Source organism: Zonotrichia albicollis, chromosome 14 (genome assembly GCF_047830755.1).
Source record: "Zonotrichia albicollis isolate bZonAlb1 chromosome 14, bZonAlb1.hap1, whole genome shotgun sequence".
NCBI lineage: Eukaryota > Metazoa > Chordata > Aves > Passeriformes > Passerellidae > Zonotrichia > Zonotrichia albicollis.
This window is the reverse complement of record NC_133832.1, coordinates 6,515,804-6,539,694: the sequence shown is the minus strand read 5'-3', so window position 1 is coordinate 6,539,694 and position 23,891 is coordinate 6,515,804. Positions and strand designations below refer to the sequence as shown.

General features: G+C 40.9%; 1 long non-coding RNA gene across 1 annotated transcript in view; it reads right to left on the bottom strand.

The window, feature by feature from the left end:
- LOC141730876 (uncharacterized) overlaps nucleotides 1-23,891 on the bottom strand; it is a 324,588-nt gene that overhangs the window by 235,731 nt on the left and 64,966 nt on the right. The gene's annotated exons all lie outside the window — the stretch shown is intronic.

The following is a 23,891-nucleotide window of genomic DNA, read 5'->3' as shown; positions in this document are numbered from 1 at the left end:
CATTTAACATTTTCTCAGCTTTTAAAGCTGAGTTGTTTAGCCATGCATGACATGCTTCCAATGGTAAGTTAGCATAACAGCACATGTTTTTCCTGCTCATTTAGATTGTAAATATTTGTACTGCTTGCTATCAACAGATTTGCAATTCTGTACCAGGCTGCATATATAGTTTTTTAAAGACATTATAAACAGAACTAGATTCCCCATTTATACATAAATATATTTAAATAAAAATGGCAAAACAATCCAAGTATAATAAGGAATTAATTTTCAGGCATGGGTAAGTCTTGAAATGGAAAGATTTAGGATGTTTGTGGTTCAGGTGCCCACATTAAAACATTAACTTTCATTGACAGCGGCAGAAGCTGGCAGATGTTATTTTGCTTGTGCTAACTCAATAAACGCAGGTCAAACCCAGTTAATAAATCAGCCATCACTAAGTGTCAAGCACTTCTGTTACTCGGAGAGAAGACAGGTGAGGAACCTGGCTTGTGCTTATCTGTCACTCAGACACATTTCCACCTGCCATCCTCAGAACACAGAGGAAAAACAGAGTTTCTTTCCACTTTTGGTCTCACCCAGGAAGAGACACTCCAGTTGCTCACATCACAACAGGATTGATTCAGCCCATTTTTACGGGGAAGTCATTCAGAAAACTGGCCCCCAGGGTGTGCTCTGACAGCAAAACTCCTTGGGCAGCAGCGGGGAATCTCAGGATTCCCTCACAGGAGGGCTTCCATCAGCATTTAAATGACAACTGGCAATTATTGCATGCTGGATGACCTCAATGTGGCAAATAATGTGCTCTGACCATGATTCAGGAGGTTGAACAAACGCCTTATTAAGCTATTCTATATTATGTCACAGATATCTTTTATGAAAAATCCTTTCCTTAGGATTTTTCCTCCTGAGAAGCTGAGAGGCCTCAGGAACAAAATGTAAACAATGGTTATCTGCTGCTGTGGAATGCAACAGGTGCATCTGTGATTGGCTTATGTGGTTGTTTCTAATTAATGGCCAATCACAGACCAGCTGGCTTGGACAGAGAGCCCAAGCCCCAAGCCTTTGTTATCATTCTTTCTTTTTCTATTCTTAGCCAGCCTTCTGATTAAATCCTTTCTTCTATTCTTTTAGTATAGTTTTAATATAATATATATCATAAAATAATAAATCAGCCCTCTGAAACATGGAGTCAGATACTCATCTCTTCCCTCATCCTAATACCCCTGTGAACACGGTCACAATATTACACTAATACAATACTATAGCTGTACTAAAGAGATACTACACTAAAAAGATATTAAAGAAAAACCTGTGACTGTCTGAGACAGCTAGGACACAGCTTTCACCCAGCTGGCCAACCAATCCAAACAACCATCTTCTTGGGTAAACAATCTCCATAACACATTCCACATGTGCCAAACAGCAGGAGCAGTGAATAGAGATAAGAATTGTTTTGTCACCTTCTCTGACCCTCAGGAAAAATCCTGGGAGAGAAAATTCTGCCTCTCTCTGTTCAGAAAATATGAATACCACAGGCAATAACAATAATTTTAGCCAAAATGGCTTCTTAAAACATGTACTTACACAAATCTTTATATTAACAACTAATAACATCTTTATATTAACAACAATTAATCACCTCTCTCATGTTCAGTAGCCATTTCCTGTGATGGACAATTGACAGCACTGATACAGAGCCTAATTTACCTGCTCAAAGGCACATTTCCTCTATGTGACAGTGCTGACTTCTGGGAGTACTGACTGGTGTAGAATTTATGAATCCTTTTGCTGACTTCTCAATTATCCCTGCTCATTACTCATGTTTGGTTTTCCTCAACCAAAGTTGAGGCATGATGGATTTCTCCATAGTTAAATATGGAAACTGTGTGGTCCTGACCTCACAGATTCACATCTGGCCCTTTTTTCTCATGATTTACTGGGAGTGGAATCAGGCTGGGTGACTGCTGATCACCACCCCACTGATGGCTAAATCACTATGGTAAAAGTGTGTGCTGACTTTTAAAATTGAATAAATGTTTTGGGGAGAAATCACAGAATGCTCTGATCAGTGACCTGCATTACTTCTGCCATGAGCTCCACTGATCACACAGGTTCTGTCATGTGTCTGGATTTCTATCTAATAATGCTGATAATGGACAGATTTGGAGGGCATAACCACAGCTACAGTCACTGGGACTGCTGAGGCTGGGGCATAGAAAACAAAGGCATCCTCTGGGCAACAAAATGAGGGTGGTTAAGGAAAAGAGCACAAAAATATTAAATCAGTGTTACTTTACAGGTTCAGAAATTGCTTCCCAGTGGAGATGAGTGGGCAGTTAATCCCTCCCAAGCCATTTGGGTTTTTTTGCTAATCATCAGCTGTATAAAATGTCACTTTATTAGCTATGTGCTTCCCTCAGGTTTCATGAGTCTTTTTCATTAAAAGCCAACTTTACATTGCTGTTATTTGACTGAAACTTTAAACAGTATCAAAGTTCACTGTTGGACATAACAATGAAGAACTCACAGCAAAAAAGTGTGAGGGAAAAAAACCCCAGAAGCATCATAATGGTCTCTAAATTTGTATTTAGTCTCTCAAATAGCAAGAATGATTTTTTTTTAACAGGTTTTAACAGCTCTTAGCAGAATTGCACATTTCCATTAACAACCCTTCCAGCACCAGGGAACAACACTGCTGCCTGATGGAACTTTGCAGTGTACTGCAGCGGCCACAGGGTTAGAGTCCTAATGTTTAGCTTGCTCCAGAATTGCCCTTTTTAAGCTACAAATTACTTTTTTCTGTTGCCTGAAGCCATAGATGGACTATTAAACAGGTGCTGCAATGTGTGCTGTGCTCTACAAACCAAACCACAGAAGATGAGGTGTCACCTCTGCCCACAGACCTGGGAGCCTCCCCATTAAATGATGAGCATAGCAAAGAGGGAATGCAGCAGGAGGGGCTGGGAATCACACCCAAGCATGGCACAGAAAATCGGGAATTACACCCAAGGAGGGCACAGGAAATCACCTATACAGCCACATACAAAGAGCTCCACCAAAGTGTTTCTGCTTCTAGACATTCTATAGTAAATCATGTCCCTGTGTTCTTATTCTTCTCAGGACCAAGTTTGTATCTGCAGGAGGGGTGCAAATGCAGCAGAGATGCTCTGCTGGATGGGTTCAGTAAAGAGTAGCAGTGGTTTGAGATGATAGGCATTAAACAGCTTTCAGATGGCTCAAAATGCTAGTTCAGCTCTCATCCTAAGTATTCAAAAAAAGACCCAAACATATCTGACTACTCTTTGAAAGTATCTGGAGGTCCAAGCCCAGAAATACGCATTTTTTTACTATGTAGAAAAAGGCTGTGGTTTAACTACAGGTTATACTAATTCATCCCCACACAGAGTCACAGCTCTGGCCAGGACCACAGAGGCGCCCAGGGTGTGAGGACATGGGAATCCCATTGAGACAGACCCAAGCAGGGTGCAGCCTGTGAGAACAGCCCACTCCCCACTGCTGCAGGAGCCCAGGGCTGAGCTGGGGGACCCAGCCTCAGGCAGCTCCCCAGAGCCAAGGGAGGGAAAACTGCCCAGGGCCACACTGCCAGGATGGTTCTGCCCAAACAGCCTGGGAGCTGCCTGGCTCACAGACTGAGATAATGACCTCTGTGACCATGTTCACAGGGGTCTTATAGTGAAGGAAGAGACGAGGATTTGGCTCCATATTTCAGAAGGGTTGATTTATTATTTTATTATACATATTACATTAAAACTATACTAAAATAATAGAAGAAAAGGTTTCATCTCAGAAGGCTAGCTAAGCTAAGAATAGAAAGGAAAAAATGATAACAAATATTTGTGTCTCAGACACTGTGTCCAAGCCAGCTGACTGTGATTGGCCATTAATCAGAAACAACCACATGAGACCAATCACAGACCCACCTGTTGCATTCCACAGCAGCAGATAATCATTGTTTACATTTTGTCCCTCAGGCCTCTCAGCTTCTCAGAAGGAAAAAAATCCTAAGGAAAGATTTCTCATAAAAAGATGTCTGCGACAGAACTCTGAGGTAATTAAAAGGTAAATATTTTCAAAAAGTTTAAAAGAATAGTTTCAGGCAATTTTGTTTGGTTTTATGAAGTAGATTTTTAGCATGGCAGTGCTGTCCTTCACCTCAGCCTCCTTTGCTGCACCATCCCCTGGAAGCTTCGCTACTCCCTAAGGATGGCATGGCAGGTCCTCAAACCCCACAAACGTTGTTTTTGACTGCCAAATGGGACTTTCTCTGTCATAGACTAAGTCTCTGAGGCTCTTTTTGAAGCCTGCAATGCTTTGAGTTCATTTTTAAATACATTCATCCCAGAGGAAAATCTTCAAATTGTTGTCAGGACAGTGATGGTCCTTTGTGATGCTACAAAGCCCTAAACTCTGCCTGGCAGGGATAAGATGCTTCATCTGTGTATGTACTGTATCTGCCATTCCAGTCTCATTCTGCATCAATGGAGAGTGAATACACAGCTAACAGTAAGAAAATATTATTTTTTCACTTCCTTCTTTCATCATTTTTCAAGCAAAAGTTAAGCCCAGTGCTCCTTTTCCAAGTTAAGATGCCTTTAAAAGTTAATAACAATAAAATTACTGAAAGAAATGCATAACATGCCGAAGGAAAAAAGCAAGTTACCACTGCTGTGTATTCCTCATTCAGTAACAACACAGGTTTTACAAAATGCTTCAGGAAACAACAAGAGCCTTTCACCTTCCTTATAGCCTGAAACAGTTTACTGAAAATATAGTGTAGGAATATGCTAAATATAGGAAGAGAAGATATCATCATATAGTTGTTTTAATAAGGACCTTGAAAGCCCAAGTAGTGGAATTTTAAGACTATATACTGACATTTTAAGCCTATGCATAATGAATATTTAAACAATCCTGTGAATTACCTGCCTAGAATGAGAATTACAGCCTTTATTATGACCAGTGATATTCCTATTAGCATGGGTTTAGACAGTGCAATTTTCAACAGCTTTGTGCTATAAAAGACTGCTCTGTCAGGTGTAAGGGAGCCTCAATTTCACATGAAGAATCACAGACATTTAAGAAATTATCTCATGGCAGTTATCACCTCGTGTGAGAGTGCAACAACACATTTTCTCTGCACTCCTAAAGGCACCAGAGAGGGAGAATTTGCTCAAAAATCACACCTTAAGGATAGATGGATGCAGAGAGAAAATACACTAAAAGGGGATTACTGTACATACAACGTTCAAATGGCCCCTTGACAATAGCCAAGGCAAATAAACACCCTTAATGAATAAATAAATACCTGTAATGAATCATGCACAGCCCACATCCCTCTCCCTGTGTGAGGAATGGCAATTGAGGCCCTGAAGTAGGAAAGTGAGCAGTGTACTCTTACTGCACTAATTAATATTTAGTCAGCTCTATTCTGCTATCCATCTTTCAGCCTGTGAAGTTCCTGTCCTTGTTCCTCAGGACATCCTGGACTACAGGGATAGATTAATACACTGGGAAATATTTGCTAGAGGTAATTGTAGTATTCAGTAATAGTTTGGAGCCCAGCCTTGATTGCTGATAGTTTTTCTGCTGGGTACAGAGGCTCAAATTCTCTGGAAAGTTGGTTTATAGCCTCTAAAGTCCACTAAAAAGAGAGAATTCAGAAGAAGTTCCAAGACAAGACATAGCAGTTGTTATGCAGATTTACACTGTAAGAGAAATTAATGTCGCAGATAAATATATCAGTTAAAGAAGAATAATTTTTACTCCCAGCATTCTCTAGGAATACTGCTGTCTTTTCCTTTCTCCTCTTTAATGAATCTATTGAAGCTGAGATTTACTGCTTTAGACCCAGAAAAAGCAAAGGCAGAAAAATTCTTTTTACTTCTGTGTCTTAAATTCAAGTTTCATATATAATTCTGGGCAGTGACAGCAACTCTTGAGCTTTAGCCTTAAGATTTTGGCAGTACTTTTATTAGTAAAATTGCTGCTTCCTCTTCTGAATATAGACTTCTGCCAGTATAGTTTCTTACTAGTAAAGCAGTAACTTCTCTCTGAGTACATATTTACAAAGCTGTGACTAAGTTTGTCCAAGTCTATCCATCTACACACAGTCTCCACAGCACAGTCCCTCACCTCAGTCTTAAGGATTTTAAAATATGTTTAATATCACTTTTTATCACCTCATTCTGCAAGCTTTAACACAATGACTGAGGAAGGGCAATTCTCAGAACAAAATGAACCCGAATCATCCATTTATGAAAAGCAAAATGATGCCAGCCATACTTCATCACTGGCAATTAAGCATAATTTCTAGTGCCAGAAATAGGAGCAAAGAGATTTAAAGACAGACAAGAGAACTGGCTTCATCTCCCAGGCACTTTGAAAAATTTACTTTTAAAATTACAAGCTCTTTGCCTGGATAGTTACCTGAGTCCAGAAACACAAATCCAGTCAGGCTTTAAAATACTGTCCTTAACTTCTCCTTTGCTTTAAAGGTTGTGGCTGCTGTCCAACACATGTAAAATTGAGTAGGTATCTTGTGGGGGAAAAGAAGTTACTTTCTTCCATAATTTACTCTAAAATCCTTTTTCCTGTTACTGAATCTTGCTTATCATCTATTCTTGTCCATTGAACACACTCCAACACTGCTGCAGGAAGGCACAGTTCTCACTCTGGACTGTCTAAGAGCAGTAGCTCAGACTGCTCTGAAACACCCCAGTCCTAATGGCTAAGAACCTTTTAGCACCAAAAATAAAACAAAGCAAAATAACATAAATGCAGGCTTAGCACATTTCCTATCACTTGCAATCAAGCAGCTCATGTAATGTTCTGTGTGCTGGAGAGCACAGAGAGTTTAAATGAAATCTTCCTTAGCAGATTCTCTCATCTCTATCAGCACCCAAGCAGCACTGGGGGCACTCTGAGTGAGCTCCTAATGGTGAAACCCTGAGGCATGAAATGGAAGTCACAGGCTGTGGCTGTCCAGCTAAGTGTGTTTCACTGGAATCTGATCCTTTGGGAAAGTGGCAGCAACTCTGGGAGCTGCTGAAGCAGAGAATCTCTAAGGCTGCAACCTCTATCAGCTGAAAAATCTGTTCTTCCAATTGCACTCTAAGGCCAGAGCGGGAGTTACCACATGAAATCCATTACTTATCTCAACACCTTATCAATATGCTCCCTAAATTCAACATGTTTATGCTTTAAAGCCTTCATTGGGCATTGATAAGTGTTGCCATTATATTGCAAGAGTTCTATAGTCATTATATTACAAAGGTTCCATATTGCCAAAGTTTTGTACCTCTTTGATGTTTCTCATAGGCATCTCCTCTGGTCACTGACTCTTGCTTCTCTTCACAATCCACTCTTTTATAACACTTTTCTTATTGGCTACAGCTATGCCTGTTAACATCAGGCCTGCTCCTAATCCTTATTAACCCAGCTGCAACTCTTTAGGGGGTAAGATTACTCCCTATACTACCTTTATCTACTTATACTCTATCCCCCTATAGATAAGCATAAAGCTAATGAAGCAAAGGTGCCAAAAAGAAAGGAAGAAACAGCAGGAAAACAAGAATATTCCTATTCCTACTTGTTGCATTTCAGTGATGCCAGTCACTGAGAAGTTTGGAAATGGAGTTTAAGAAATAATCACACTCTTGGCCATGCTGTGCCAACAACAATACATTTGAAATATTAGGGAAGGTCAATTTGCAGTAAATTCCAGGGAATGTAATTATGTGCCAAGAAGAGTTGCTAGTTTTAACCTTCATACTTGTAGCTTTAACCCTCTGGTAAAGCCAGAGATGGAAGAAGGATGGGAAATATCACTCCAAACTGACGTGAGCTCTACTTGGCCTTGAGAAATTACAATAATTAGTGTGCATACACATACAAATATGTCAGCATAAGCTTTACGTGTCTATGTTTGAAATATAAATAGCAATAGTGAAAAATTAACATACCAGTCTCAGAAACCCGTATGTGCCTTCTGCTTAACTGTGACAACATGGAACATAAAGATCCACAAATTTAGAGCACCATCTGGAAAAGTCCCATTAAAAATAGTCTTAGATGTTAAGTCCTTAGCAAGCCATGAAAGTACTAATAAAAAGTACAAAATTATTATTGTATATAAGAAAACAGAGCATATTCAGAAAGACTTGTTAAAGGACCTTGACTGGGGCAGAATAATTAATATGAATTACTAGTTTGTAATCTCTTTGTGTCATAGTCATGGTTCCAATTTACAGCATTTCTGCTTCTTTAGGCAGCCCATAACTTATGATCTGATTTGTTCCCAATTCTTTGTCTACTGCTCTTTTCCTGACATCTTCAGGACTTCAGTTATTTATTAATTAATTGAGTTATTTCATTTAATAATACCTTAACAGTTGTCCATATCCTGTTCCAGGACTGAAATACACTCATCATGGATAAAAAGGCTGCAAAATAAAAGAACATACTGTGGCTATGTATTTTTTTGAAATCTGTGGTGAAATAACACCTTTATGGTTGCCTGTCAGGGACACATACAACCACTTCTAAAAGAAATAAAGATAGATTTTTTTTTTCCTGAAAATGGAATTTCATTGTCAAGGGCATAGAATGACTCCTGACTCCATAGGAAATATTAATACATTTGATACATCCAGGGCTTGTTTTCAAGGACACTTGTTTTGGGTTCCTGAGGATTTCTTATTTAAATTTTTAATATGGTTGGGCTTTGGGTTTTTTTTTAATGGTATGCTTTTATATTTGATGTTTAATATTCTCCATTTGGTGAATTATTTTTAAAAGGCTTTCTGTTAAAAATGGGGTCATCCAAGGTAAAGGACTGGTAAGGTTGTCTTGTAACTTAGATGACAATCACAAACCTTTAACAGAATATATTAAAAAACAAAGTAGGTGAAATGAAAGGTGTTTAACCAGCCCAAGCAGTGAGATTTCTTTAAAATACTTGGCATAAATCTATAAAAAATGAGTACAGCACCAGAAATTAATATCAACTAAGAACAGACAAAAGGGATCCATTCATCAACTAATCCAGCCTCCAAGATTAATTTAGCTACCTCTCATCTCCTCTGACTTCAATTAAATCCTCCTGTCTAGTTTCTTGAGTTGGTAAATCTTTTAAAATTAATTCCACACTCCTGTTTGCAAGGTGGTTTTACTTCCAGCCCTGGCTAGAATGGCTGAGAGCCTGCACCCAGTATATCTCCTCATTTGCTTCCATATTTAAACAGGCTGTTAAAAATGCTCTCCATGGCCAAGAACAGAGTTTAAATATATTTCTCAATCCAGTAATAGAGGACTGCAGTCAGACCAGTCACTCTGAAAAGACCATGTCCTGTAAGCTGTTTAATTATCCTATAAGAACACAAATTATTTATAACGTTCCCACCCCAAAACAATCCTGTAAATCATTTCACAGTGCTTCATCACATTTAAGTACTCTCCAATTTCCCTCCAAGCATGTAAACCTTTTCCATCCATTATTCTTCTGCTTTATGGGACTCTGTAATTTCTTTTAAAGAAGTTGGTTGAATTTCAAATTGGAGCCAACATAAATCTATTAGGTGTTTATATTAGTGAGGAAAGCATAGGAAATTCCCAATGCAGTGGTTGTCCTCTGGCCACAGTAAATGTCAGCTCTGCCTCTACACTTGGGTTTATTCCTCCTTTCCTGTGTTTCCTTCTGTACAACACAAGAGGGAAGTTCTTATAAGCTGGGCTGCCCTTGGCACTTTTTTTCCTGACATGCAGCAGAGCTGCTTATCACCACCTGGGGGCTGTGTGCAAATCACAAATGGGATGGGGCTGCTGTGGGACTTGCCTTGAGCTGTTTTATTTTTCAGCATCACTCTCATTACATGGTTATGGCAATGGGAAGATGCCAGCAGCTCACATCCCAGGCAGAAGACCAAGAACTTAATGTTACAACTTATAAAATAAGTTTTTTGACCAATCACACCAAGCAAAAGCTTAGGGAGTTATTCTAGACAAGCATTAATACACAGATCATTGTTCTATTTGTCCTTACTTTTCTCCTTCTTGCACAATTTTTCTGCTGTCCAATCTCATGGCTACTGCTTAGGTCCAATCACAGTTCTGCTGTCTCTGAGGCCTGCCTCTTGCAGCTTTCCCAAAACCCTCTCATTTTATGGATTCCCACACTGCTGACCTCATGTCAAAATCACCGAGTCCAGACAGGTGTGGCTGAATCTCTCTCCACAGGTCGGACCCTCACACCTGCACAAACAATGGGAACAACCAGCAGCTTTGCAGCCCCGCTGTAGCTGCATCCCCACAGCCAGGAGCAGGCAATGCCAACCTGCCTCTGCCACCAGAGCTTGGAGACACTGCATAGAGGTATGAAGTGCTGTGATCGACCTCCCAGCAGCTCCTTCTGAGCACTGAGCAGAAGGCAGAATTGTGCAAACACGGTTAGGAGATTGCCCTGCTCGCAGGCAATCACCTCTCACTGTGAATGCCCTGCTCTTGCTCACCCTATAGAACAGAATCACCTCTCACTGTGAGTGCCCTGCTCACCCCATAGAACGGAATCACCTCTCGCTGTGAGTGCCCTGCTCACAGAACAGAATCACCTCTCGCTGTGAGTGCCCTGCTCACCCCATAGAACGGAATCACCTCTCGCTGTGAGTGCCCTGCTCCCGCTCACCCTATAGAACAGAATCACCTCTCGCTGTGAGTGCCCTGCTCCCGCTCACCCTATAGAACAGAATCACCTCTCACTGTGAGTGCCCTGCTCACAGAACAGAATCACCTCTCGCTGTGAGTGCCCTGCTCCTGCTCACCCTATAGAAGAGAATCACCTCTCACTGTGAGTGCCCTACTCCTGCTCACCCACCAGAACAGAATCACCTCTCACTGTGAGTGCCCTGCTCCTGCTCACTCTCCTCTGCCTCCCTCGATGTGTCAGGAGCAGGCACGGACTGTGAGCTCTCCAAAGCTATTGATTCTGACACGCCTGCCATTTCCTTAGCGAAATAACTCCCCTCTTTGCTACATAGAACCCTGGCAAGGCAACATTTACCATCTGGCTCTTAAACAAGGGGCAAGGAGCAATGCCAAGACATATTGTTCTGCTCAGATATGTCAGTGATCTTTTTATCTGCGGATGGCATTTGGGAAGTTGCCTTGACTGGCAGAACAGCATCTCTGCTGTTTTGCTCTCTGCCTTTAAAACAGCAAAACTGAAAGCCCTTTGTCCTATATTGCACCCTCCTAAGTCAGTCAAGGTAAATAAATATCCTGCCATCTGCACCTTCCACAGCAAAATAAAAAAATTAAAAAAAATAAGCTAACACAACCTGGCATATTTCCAGGCAGATAAAACATTGATGGCCTTGGTGAAAGGGGAGAGGATACAGATTTCAGTGGGCAAGGTTGCAAGATTAACCAACAGTGAATAAGCAGCTTTTGATTCACTTCTGTCAAGTTCAAGGAAAAGCATCATGCTCAAACTCTGAATAGGGCGGTGCCCTTGGTGGCATGGAATGAGTTTTTGCATTGTTTCCTGCTAAGGAGATAATGATCAAAAGCAATTCTCCCTTGAGGGAAGGCTCTAACATCCCTGGGGTGTCTCAGGAGCTGCAGGACAGCCCCACACCCTGCCCAAAGCATGCTGCCCCTCACATCCACTTCTGTAGAAATGCACAACACTGGAAACCTCCCAAATGTTCCCATTCTGTCCCCCCTGTGGCACTGCCCCACAGAAATGTAGGATCTCCAGAGACAGCAGTGGTGCTTGCCACAAGTACCCACACATTTACCTGGCACACGTCAGGTCCTGGGTTAATCACCCAGAAATGGCAGCTTCTGATGGAACCAAAAACTGACCAACAAAAAGGAGAGGAGGATTTTTCAAAGCTCTTCCCATGGAGACAAAAATCAGCCTGACCACACCTGCTCCACCTGCTGATGATCACAGCTGAATTCACATCTCACCAGCAGCTATTTTGGGTCAGTGTCATGCTGATGTCAGAAAAGAGCCCATTAGTAAAAGAGGAGGTGTTGGAATAACTTAAAAGGGTTGGCATATGGCTTAACATGGTAGAAATTAAAAGGCCAAAGGAGGTGATGCTTGAAAAGGAACATGAGAAACTGTGTGGTGATGATAATTAAAGCTAAGTTAATTATTGAGATACAATAAATATTTGTTTATTAATTTACTTTTAAGATTGATGCCTCAGGCAAAGAAGAGTGTGTATCTTCTGAAAGGATCCCTGCTGAATAGCACTGCAAGATGTGAAGTGAGGATGCTCTTTCATACTACTTCTTCAAAATTATAGCAGCTATCCCCTGCTATGAAGAACAAATTATATGAGCTGAATTAAAACCAGCAAAATCACTTCCTCACAGGTTGTACAATAAAGAGTTCCACAGGGAAAACATCTTAAATGAAAGGCTACCAGAAATGTCAGTTTCTTGCAGAACTGTATTAATAGAAGAATAAAGTTTAAATCATTTAAGCAGTAACTCCTCATTTTCTACATTTCTATCAAACTTTAAAATTCTGAAGGAAGATTTGCTCAGTTTGACTTTACAGTTGGCTGGAGGACAGCAGAGGCACTTCTATCAGGAAACAATATGTTTACATATTAAGACTGAAAAGATTCTTGTAGCAAATCTAAGTTAGAAATATCAGAGCCAGAAACACCTGAAGTTCTAAATATGACACAAATACTCACTACTGAGACTTTGGTACCATTTAGCTTCACCAGGACAGGTAAGTGTATACACACACTTGATTTTCAAATTTTCACTGACATATCAAAGTGGGGGAAGATGAAAGGTTTAGGACTCAACTGGTACCATGAAAAAGAAAAACCAACTTTAAATTGTGGCTGAGACTGAGAATGGTGTGCTAGTTCTGAAAATGGAAAATGTGGAAACCATTTGAGTGAGAGCATACACTTGAAATGCAATTCCCTCTGTTTAGTTAGGGGGCTGGAGGAACCAAGTGGAACAAGTCTGATCACATCTTCTAAGCCACAAAATGGTTAGAAGAGAGAAATAATTTTATTTCAGGTAAAGGCTTGGGACATGCTCCTCTACTCGGAGCCCATCCTGCATAAAGGTCAGTTTGGAGTATTCCTCAGTCAGAATTTGACTCCCATTTGTTTCCTACACACATCCTTTGTGACCACCTGGTACCACATGGAACACTGTGTGCATTTGTTCCAAGAGGTGAACAAACCCAGCACTGACCCAGCAGCTCTGCAGCACAACAGGAATCCCTAAAAGAGGAGGAAGTGTTCAAGTCTCATGCTGAGAATAAAACAACCACATCTTTTTTCCAAGGAGAGGAACAAGCTCTAATGGCTGAGAACTTAGTTAAAGCAAGAAGGAAAAAAGATTAAAAAAAAAAAAAGAAACACAGACGTTCCATCTGGTTTCCCAGCTGCTTCTGTAAAGAAAAATCTCTCCCTGTTGAAAATTACAAAATTGTTGTTATAGTGCAGCTCTTTCAGAAAAAAAAGCACAAGAATTCTTGACTGACAAGGCCTTTCAATAATAGCAGAAGTCAAGTTTTGTCTTGCACTTGTTACATTATTTGCATATGAGAGATTTTCCTAAATTACACATGAGAGATTAAATAAGACTGAAGGAATTGCAGGAATATGCTATAAGCAAAATCATAACCTAAAGTCAAGTAAAAGAATAAAAGAAATACAGGCAAAAGAGCTGTTTCTCTAAAGAAAATAATTTTTTTATTTCCTTGAGTTTAAAATCTATGAAGGAATTGTAGCTTCCCACAAGCCTGAAGCAGGGAAAGATCAGGACACATAACAATTTTGACTGGTCAAAAACCAAATATTTTGGAAGATCTTGTCTTAATAAAGATATTGAATATTGTGGCTTTATTCAGCAGTCAGAGGAAAGCTGAGGAAAGTTTCTTTCCTCCATACTCCTCCTCACAGAGAGGGGACAAAGCAGGCTGTGAGGGTGCTTCCCACAGGCTGCTCCTTCCAAACCTTCCAAGCCCTACCTGGGGCACTCTAGGACATGAAATAAAACAACATGGACAGTGGAATTTCCAAGCTAAATAGAAGGGTAGTTTCATTTTTGACTTCAACATTTATAGATTTTCAAAAGTGACAGCGGATTGGAGGATGACAGTGCCACCTCTCCAACGATACTGGACAAACCAACAGTCCATCAAATTTCTCCTCTTCTAGAAAAGAATGTAAAACAATAGTTATTTACATAAAACCGTGTGAGAAAGTTCATTACCAGAATGTAAACATCAGAAGGCTTAGAAGAAGAACAGGGGGACACACCTGCCCTGGACCCCTGTGTCCCAGGCTCCAGAGCCCAGGAGTTTGCAGAGGCTCTCTTTGCTCACTGCTGTGTCCATCCCAGCACAGGCAGAGCCTGCCTTGCCTGAGAAGCTGAGCACACCCCACAGCTCACCCCAGCCCCACAGATCCCTCCTGTCCCCTTAGAGGCTCCCTTAGTGCCACAGTGCCTCTGGAAATGCCCTGTGACAGGCGGTTCCTGTTTTCCTGCCTCTGGAAATGCCCTGTGACAGGCTGTTCCTCCCTTTGCAGACAGGGCTCTCTGTACTGACTGGCAAATGCTGGGATTAGCTCGTCTGTACATTCCACAGCAGATCCCTTATTTCCAAAGCTCATTCTTATCTAAATGGAGGCTACTTTGACTATTTTTGTTTCCCTTTTCTCTCCTCTCAGGCCTCTGGGAGCTGCTTGTCGCACCAAGCTCTGGGGAGGTGGTTACTGAAGGCAAAGATCAATTATTTGAGGCTGGGCAAAAGAAATGCTGATAGAACGCCACAAAATGGGGTTCAATTATTTGAAGCTGGGCAAAAGAAATGCTGATAGATCCCCAGACACCCATAAAACCAAAGGACAGAAACTCTCCACAGGGTATTCCGAGTATTTGCACTTCTCAAATTCTTTGCTGTGACAATAGTCTCAAGGCTGATGACTTTTCACAAAGACCTGAAATTAATGAAGTACTGCTTAATAGTCCCTCAACTTCATAAGAAATGTAAAGTAGTTGCTCCTAATTCTACTCAGCCAGCTCCTTGAATTTCAAATGTAATTTGGGATTGTTTTGATTAAAGAAGCAAGCTCTGTCAGGGCAAATCAAACTAAGTCAGTCCTGAAGATGAAACCTTGCTAAAACAGTATCTTCTATCTGATATTTTACTGCCTTGGATATTTTTTACAAAGGTAATAAAAAGTTTTTGCAATATTATGTCTTGTTAATAAAATATTTTTATGTTAACAAGTAGGAGAAGAGGAGAAAAACAGTCAAGGAATCATAAAATAGAAACGCAAAATACAAAATATACAAAAAGAGAAGACAGAAAAATGGAAATTATAGCAAAAAAAATAAAATTGATATGTTTGCTTTTATGCTTTGTGAAAATGTGTGAGACTAATGCTGACTAGCAAAATGCCACTTAGCAACACTGGCATCAAAGGTTCTACAAAGAATTTATGTTAACTAACTCCATGTAAATGCATTTTAAACACATTGTAACAGCTCTTGATGTGCCAGAAATGACAGGTAAAATGAAATTTCTCTTTTCTCTGTAGAAGTCTGATTGCAAATGCTGTTCTTCTGTAGAGCATAAGAATCCTTTAATTTTTTGGTTTGGCAATTTCAGAAAGCACATGAAAAACAGGTTCCTGAATTAATAAGCTCTCATTTTATGTATTGAAAAAGATAAATAAATAAACAAGGGCCACCAAAACCCCCCAGACTAAACCCTGCAAACTTTGAAGGAGATGAAACTTGCAAGAGTCTATAGGAAGCTTCATATAAGATTCTCTAAAGGGAGCAATATGTCCTTTCTATAGGTCTTTAGAATCATTATGTTAGACTCTAAGTGCAGGACTGTAATTTTCTATTAACTTTTATGGGATGTTGAAAAAAAAATCCAGGGAAAATTAATTTCTTATTAAGTTCCATGATTATTTCTTGAGGCATATTGTAGTAGTATTATAAATAATGTATCATTTGTATAGCACATTTACCCTTCAAAGAACTTTACAACTATTAGGCAATATTTAATCTTCTCTGACTGAGTAGAAACATCAGTGCTTTCCAGAGAAACAATATGAGCTCTTATCATCACCTCAGAAGTGCATTTAGGACAATGTCTGGCGTTTCTGAATTTCAGCATTTCAGTTTCCTGGGGCTAAAAAGATGGCAGGAATCTAAACTTTGTCCAAAATTCAGAACTTTCAGACATGGACCATTAAAGGCATCCAACTACATATGAGCTACTGAGCGCAGATGATGTATCCAAGAGATGGAGAGGGGCAGAAAAGTTACAGGAACTGCTCAAAGCCTTTGATCCAAGTGCTGGAAGCTCAGAGTTCTTAGCATGAAGGAAGGAAATGTGAAAAAGTTTTGGCTAAAGTTGTCCATGTCCCATAGAGCTCTCATTTAAACCAAAGGCAAAACTGATGTCAAAGGAAGAGGGAGCACACAAGCAATACATAAACATAAACATACATAAACAATGTATGTGGAAAACTAGGAACATTTCTCTCATGAAAGCTGCTGATGCTTTATAACTGTGACTGTTGTGCCTGAAGCTTATTTCTCCCTGCAGAAATAATGTATTCCCCAATATTTATATCCATTTATGTTTACAAGGATTAAGAACAGTGGAGCTGCCTCAACCAGCTGGTGAAATCTCCCATGCAAAAGCTGCAATCCTGAGCATTACTGAATTGCAGATCTCAGCCCCCAAAATGTGCAGAGAGCAGCTCCCCAAAGGCACCACCACACAGCCAACATGGAGTAAGCCTTTTCCAAAGGGAAACCATTTCCAAGTAAAAATACAAAACAGGATGGTCCAAATCAGCGACTGGCTTACTGCCACCAATGTACCTCAGGGATAAATAATTCCATTTTGTCTAAATTAATTTGCTCTTATGTTTGAGGTTACATGTTTTTATGTATGCTTTTATTGAACTCCACATATAATCTTCTCGAATCAAAAAAACCCTTAAAATACAGCATAATGAGAGGAGTCCAAGCTCAAAAGTCTTTCTGGTTTTTAAATAACCTCAAATCATAAGCAAAATATCTAAATAACCAGACTTAAAGTATATTTTACATTTACTTCGATATAGATCAACACCTGATTTGCTAATAGTTTACTGTTCAGATATACTAATTCCTGGAAGATAATTGCATGAAAAATTGTCAGGCTACATAACAGACATGATTTAAAACCAGCTGTGACATGAACACGAGGAAAATGAAGTTCCATTAATCTTAATGAAATTTGATTAGAAATTTTGAGATAAAAATACCAGACTTTTTAACATTATTATATAATGTCATGTGTTTGGTATTTGTGCTCACACATTTATAAATGTGCTAGTAAATCCAGGGTACTGCCATAGCTGCTTGATCTGAGCTTAGGGAGAGGACTCTCCTTTTGAAATCAGTAGGAGTTTTGCAATAGACTTCTTTGGAAACAGGTATCCTTCCTATATTATTCATAACAATTGATACACTAATGCCCAGAAAAAGCAAGAGGGATCAGACATGATGTGCAAGTATTACCTTGGTACTCCAGAAGGTGATACAAGGCTTTGAAAGGAAAATATATCTTTGTTGCTTCAAAACCTATTTGAAGCCTTTTTAGAGTTGAACCATAAATCTGAGCAAAATTTCTCTGTGTCAGTTGCAGAACAATTTGGCACCACTAAATCTGCTGAACTGTCAGAGTGGTCAATTGGGCCCCTACTTTCAGCATAATGTTGTGAGGAAAGGAAATTTTTGTGATTCTATTGTGTTCATTTGTCAGACAATGAGTGCTTAAGAGCCCATTACTAAGATGTAAGGAAATCCAAGCAAGCACTATATCAGATAGGAAAGCAGGTTCCAGTTTTCTGCTGTTTTGAAACTACCTGGTTCAGCTGGACAAGGCTCTGCCACTGCTGGGTAACAGGGCACAATTGTAGGAACAGACAATTCATGGGTGGTCACCTTTTAGGCATTACAGCCTGCTGATGGCAGGAGAAAATTGGGTCAATCTGTTACTGTTTTCAACTTGATGAATGCCAGGTTCTGACTTGTAGCCACAATTCAAAGGAAAAGCAGAAGAAAATAAAATTTCTGGTACCAAGATGTTTTCAAAGAAATTTTCTAAGTGACCTTTGTCATCAAAAACACTCTTGAGAAATGCCATGGGGGTGCCACTCAAAGGCCTCTTCACCTTTCCAGGAGAGCCTTGGCGAAAGCAGTCACAGCAAGGCAGCATTTCAGAGCACTGTACACTGAGAAACAGAGCTTTTGTGAAAGCCCTTTTTACAGGAAAGGAAATATTTCATGGAACAGGAGAGAGATTGGCAATGTTTACCTTCCTTCAGGGGGGCAATTAAAACACCAGAATGTCTCTGCTCTGCATTGACATCAGTTAATTGGTTTCTCTTGAATTACCACCACATGCACATAATGCAGGGCAATCCTGTACTTCCAGTGTGTGCATTTCCCATGGCTGCTCACCAGAGCTGCCCAATGACATATGAAAATATGCAAGAGACAAATGTGTCCTGGTGCTGGCCTTTTTCCTGGGGTGAGTTTCCCTCTGCAGGCAGTGGGGTCAGCAAAGACATCAGCATGAGTGTTGGGGAAGATGAAACAGGAAAGCCTTATAAATATGATTGTCTGGCAAAAGATTTTGAGAATATGGAAACTATAAGCGAGATTGAAATGAAAGCAAGGTTTGAGATACCTCAGTTACTGAATAACTGGAAAACAATGGTGTGAAGAGCTGAAGGTGATCCCCTTTTGATGAAACAACACCCTCTGCTTGCAGACAGGCCCAAGGGTCAGAGCAGACCCTGCCAGCTTGGCAGAAGGGGTCCAAAGAGGAGTTTTTAGGGTTTAAAATGTAGCACACTATGGTAATGTAATGATTCCTATAGGCTGTATGGAATGCTATAGAATTTATATCTTGTACTAGATTGGTTAGTGAGAATTAGAATATTCAACACAGAAGAAGATTTATTGTATTGTAACAGGAACTTCACTCTCTTAGCTCTTGCCTCTTACTCCCTGACCCCTTTTGCTCTCTCACCCTCTCATCCTCTCTCGCCCTCTCTTCTCTCAGTCCTGCTCTGAGCCGTGTTTGGCAGCTCCCAGCAGGGCCCTGCACCCAGGCCCTCTGCAATAAACCCCAAGTTCCAGCCCTGGCTGCAGAGATCTCTGCTCTCTGTCCATCCCAACCATGCTACCCCTCAATGCTCCTACAGGTGAGCTCTGTGATTGAGCTGAGCTAAAACACAGGCTCCCAGGGCAGTGTCACAGCACCAAGCCTGGCACAGCTCAAGCAGCATTTGGACAATGCTCTCAGGCACAGGGTGTGAGTCTTGGGGCTGTCCTGTGCAGGGCCAGGCCTTGGACTCAATGATCCTCGTGGGTCCCTTCCAGCTCAGCTGATTCTGTGCTCCTGTGACCTATCTCTGCCACATCACCTCCATTGTAACGCTGCAAATTAAAGCAGGGGAGTACACAGGATTGCAGTAGAGATATCACCATGGCAAAGCATGGACATGAAGAATTAGGGGATCAAAGAGCAGAAAAATCTGTGTTTTCTTCTCTTTGTGGCAAGTGAATGCAGCCTTCTGCTGAAGGCTCCAAGTGTTCTGGAACAGTCTCTGCTGACAAGAGTCAGAAAGTGTTTAATGCAGAGATCCTTCTCTATGAAAGATAAAGGCCAAGTTAGGAGTTCATGTTCATAAAGAACATTAATATCACAGGCCTTTATTGCATTATGAACTAATTCAGTTTCACACTGAGGCTATTTGAGTAAATCTAACTTTCTATTTTCATCAACTGCTGTTTAATAAGAGTTTGAAGCAGAAAATTATGGCAAATCCTTTTCTAATTTTTTAATTTAACTCTAAGATTGTTCTGATAACTGTACTGGCTTGGATATAAGCAACAATAAATGCAGATTGGCATCCACAAAAAGGATAGACAGTTCTCTAACCACTGTAATTAATATTGCTAGGCTCCATTCTTTAAGGTTCCTGTGTTTTTCAGAGTTGTGGTGTGCTAGCTAAAATCTGTTCAGTCAGGCTGATTTTGGCTTTCATCCACATATATTAATTTTGCCTAGAAGCTTTCCAGAAACTTAATTAAGCTGGCAGGTTGCATTCTCTTATGGTCCATCTTGAGCACAGTCTCATTTTTAAGACTTGAATTAGAGAACATATTCATTTGGGCTGCCTACTTAAAACTCTTAAAGAAAAAAAAAGGAAAAAATTAAAGAAGCCATCTTCCCTCAAAACATGATTATTTAATTTTCCATGAAAAAGCTGGGCTGTTTGTACTGGAAGGGAAGGTGCAGGCTCTGCAGTAAATAACTGGCCAGCTCCTCAGAGAGTGCACAACTCTGCTGCTGGTTCCATCCTTCAGAAATACAGCTCATTCTCTGACATTCAGGGATATACTCATACCTTGGCTGTTTAACTACAGGGTCAGGCCTCCTAACTGTTTCAATAAGTCATGAATTTTTTTTTTTTATTTGCTTCTAAGCACAATGAGAAGATGGACCTGAACCAAGACTTCAGGTTCAGACACTGCACAGTGAGGACTCCAAGCTGACTTGTAATTCCATGCAAGAAAAGAAGGAAATTCTAAAACATCAGAACATCTGTTTAATTCCATCTCCAAACCTGTGCCCATGCTTTAATTCAGTGACTAGGGACTTTCAATTATGTAAGTTCCTAAGCTTCTACTCTGGGTTTCCTGAATAAAGTTCTCTTTTACCCTAAAAGATGGTTAATACAGAGCTAGTTAATTTTCATAACCATTTAAGACAGTCACACAATCAGTACAAAAGTCCAGGGGTCTGTGTGACCTGCTGGGCCATGGGCTGTGGCAAAACAGGGTCCTCTAAGGAACTGTAATGAATTTTCTGCAAAAGAAAATTGATGTCCTGAAAAGGCCTACTAGCCAACAGGAAAAGCTCAGACCTAAGCAAGATAGAAATAATTTACTTTTTACCCAGAAAAATTAACAAAAATATTGGGAATCTTTGAATTCGTGAAGTTTCACCTTGAATTGTCCCAAAAAGAGGGTGAAAAAGGGCCAGAAATGGCCAAAGCACAAGTGCTACACTAATAACCAAGTGGCCACTGAGTTCCATGTCAGTTTGCCTCAGTAAGAGTTAATTGATCGGCTTCTGCAAATGCTTAGCTCATGTTTGAATCCCCACATGTGCAGAATTGTCTGAAGGAGCATGTCCTTGCATGGCTCTGGTAAATGGAAACTCCTGTTGTGAAACTGAGCACAAACATTGCTTCACCTACGAGTCTGCTGCTAGCAGCTGCAGAATAAATTACTGGAAAAGATTTCAAACAAGCTAATTCAGTGAGTAGTTGATGGCAATTATGCAGCTTCCCCATGCTGAACACAAGCCATCAAACAGAGAATAGATCAAAACAAGGAAGCTCTTTGGTTTTCTTTCCCATGAAGTCCCAAGCCACCTATGTGCAAATGACATATTCTCTATTCTGCCTACAGAGGGCTTAACTGAAAGAAACTTATTCCCTACCCCAAGATCAAATTAAGTCTATTCAGGAAACAAAGTTAGAAACTGAAATTCAAATAATTTAATTACACTATGTAATTACTTTACAGAATCCATAAAGTATTCATTAAAGAATAGTAATTCCTACCTGATTCCCACCATGACACACATCACGCCTTTGAAACATAAAAATCCTTAAATTCTTTCTTTTACTGAGCTAATGAAAATGTTAAATTACACTAGCAAGAGCCAGCTGAGCAATTGAAACAACCATATCAAGCAGATGATTTGGGATGATGCAGTAAGTTTCAAGGTGGGAAAACATTATTAAATAAATTGCTAGGGCAAGGATGCAACACCCAATGGTTAAACTCAGTGGGTCATAATGGATTCTAACCACGATTTCAGTGTTATTAATGTGTTCATCTAGCTCTCCAAAACAATCAGTGAAATCATGAGTGAATTTTTGTAGACAACTGTTCTGCAACAGAAGGAATTCTCACGTTGTCATTCAGTTATCACATGGCCTTAGAGAATTGCAGCTCCTATCTGTCATTTAGATAGCTAAAAAAAAAAAAAAAAAAAAAAAAAAAGATAATAAATCTGCATCATCTTCAGCTGCTATTTTGTTGTTCCAGTTCACTGGGCATTTAATTAATACTTGAAAACCCAGGCTGCATTCTGCCATGCCACAAGACACACAGCTTGGACATCAAGGGCTGTCCCTCTAGGCCACCAAAGGGGGACTGATGGCCACGGGGATGGTGCAGATGGCTTTCTTCACTGAGAAGGCTTAAATTTTTGAACTCCATGGACTTTCTCACCTCCTACTGGGCAGGTTTTTATTGAAAATCAGGTCCTTGGCTTGGGATCCTAAAGCATTTCACATCTGTGCTGTTTGAACTTCACCCTCAAACGACAATGTCATCCCCTCCTGGGGTCCCAAGTGCCCCTCTCTTGTGACCATTTGTACGCTGATACTGAAAATTGGGCTAATGATTAAGAAAGATGGGCAATCCCAGCTGGCTTAGGAGAACCCTTCTCTCTGCTGTGCACACAAGAGAAGGTGCCATTTTTAACTAGCTCAATTTAATTGTAAATGTATCTCCACCGTGCCCGAGCTCTGCCTGGCACAGTGTGCCCTGTCAGATTGTGACCCTCTGGGCACTGCTGTAGCACAAATTGTAAAAGTTATTACCAGTACAACAGACCAAGCTCTCCAGTAAAACCCCTGCTTGGCACAGGAGCTACACACAGCCCCAGGGAGCCCCCCCAGCCAAAAGGATGCCATGCATGAGAGCTCACCAGTGCATCTCCTCTGGTGTCTGTGGGACAACAGCATAGAATTAAAGCAGATGCTTTTACAAGGGCAAAATTCCTCCTGTGGCCTGAGAAATTCATGCCAGAAGTGTCAGTACCCAGAGTGTGACTGTTGCAGAGACTCCACAGCATTTTAGGCATCCCCTCAGACAGGACACTGTGACTGAGAGACAGTAGAGGGAAAAGACCTCTTCTGAGAGCCACATGAGAGATGAATCACAGAATTACTGAATGAGCTAGGTTGGAAAAGACCTTTAAGATTATCTAGTCCAACCTATGACCTAACACCTCCTTATCAACTAAACCATGACACTGAGTGCCACATTCAGCCTTTTTTTAAACATCCAGGGACAGTGACTCCACCGCCTCCCTGGACAGGCAATTCCAGTGCCCAATCACTCTTTCTGTGAAGAATTTCTTTCTGACATCTAACCTAAACTTCCCTTGGCACAGCTTGGGGCTGTGTGCTCTGGTTGTGTCAGTTCCTGCAGACAGAGCCCAGCCCCAGCTGAGCACAGGCACCTTTCAGGAGCTGTGCAGAGTGATGGGGGCACCCCTGAGTCTCCTTTTCTCCAGGCTGAGCACCCCCAGGTCCCTCACGGGTTCCTCTCAGGGTTTGTGTTCCCAGCCCCTCTCTCTGGATGTGCTCAGTGTCCCAAGGTCCTTCCCAAGCTGAGGGGCCAGAGCTGGGCACAGCACTCAGGGTGTGCCCTCACAGTGCCAGGGACAGGGGCAGGATGAGCTCCCTGCTCCTGCTGGCCACACCATTCCTGATCCAGGCCAGGGGCCATTGGCCTTTGTGGCCACCTGGGCACAATGCTGGCTCATGTTCAGCTGGGACTTATTGAACTTCATCTTCAACTGCTATTTCTACATAGCCCGGACAGCAGGAATGACTGACTCAAGGACACTCATATAAATCTGTGGAGTCTGAGCCCAGAAAAAACAACAAAACATAATTGAACAAACATCAAACTCAACTAAACCAGAC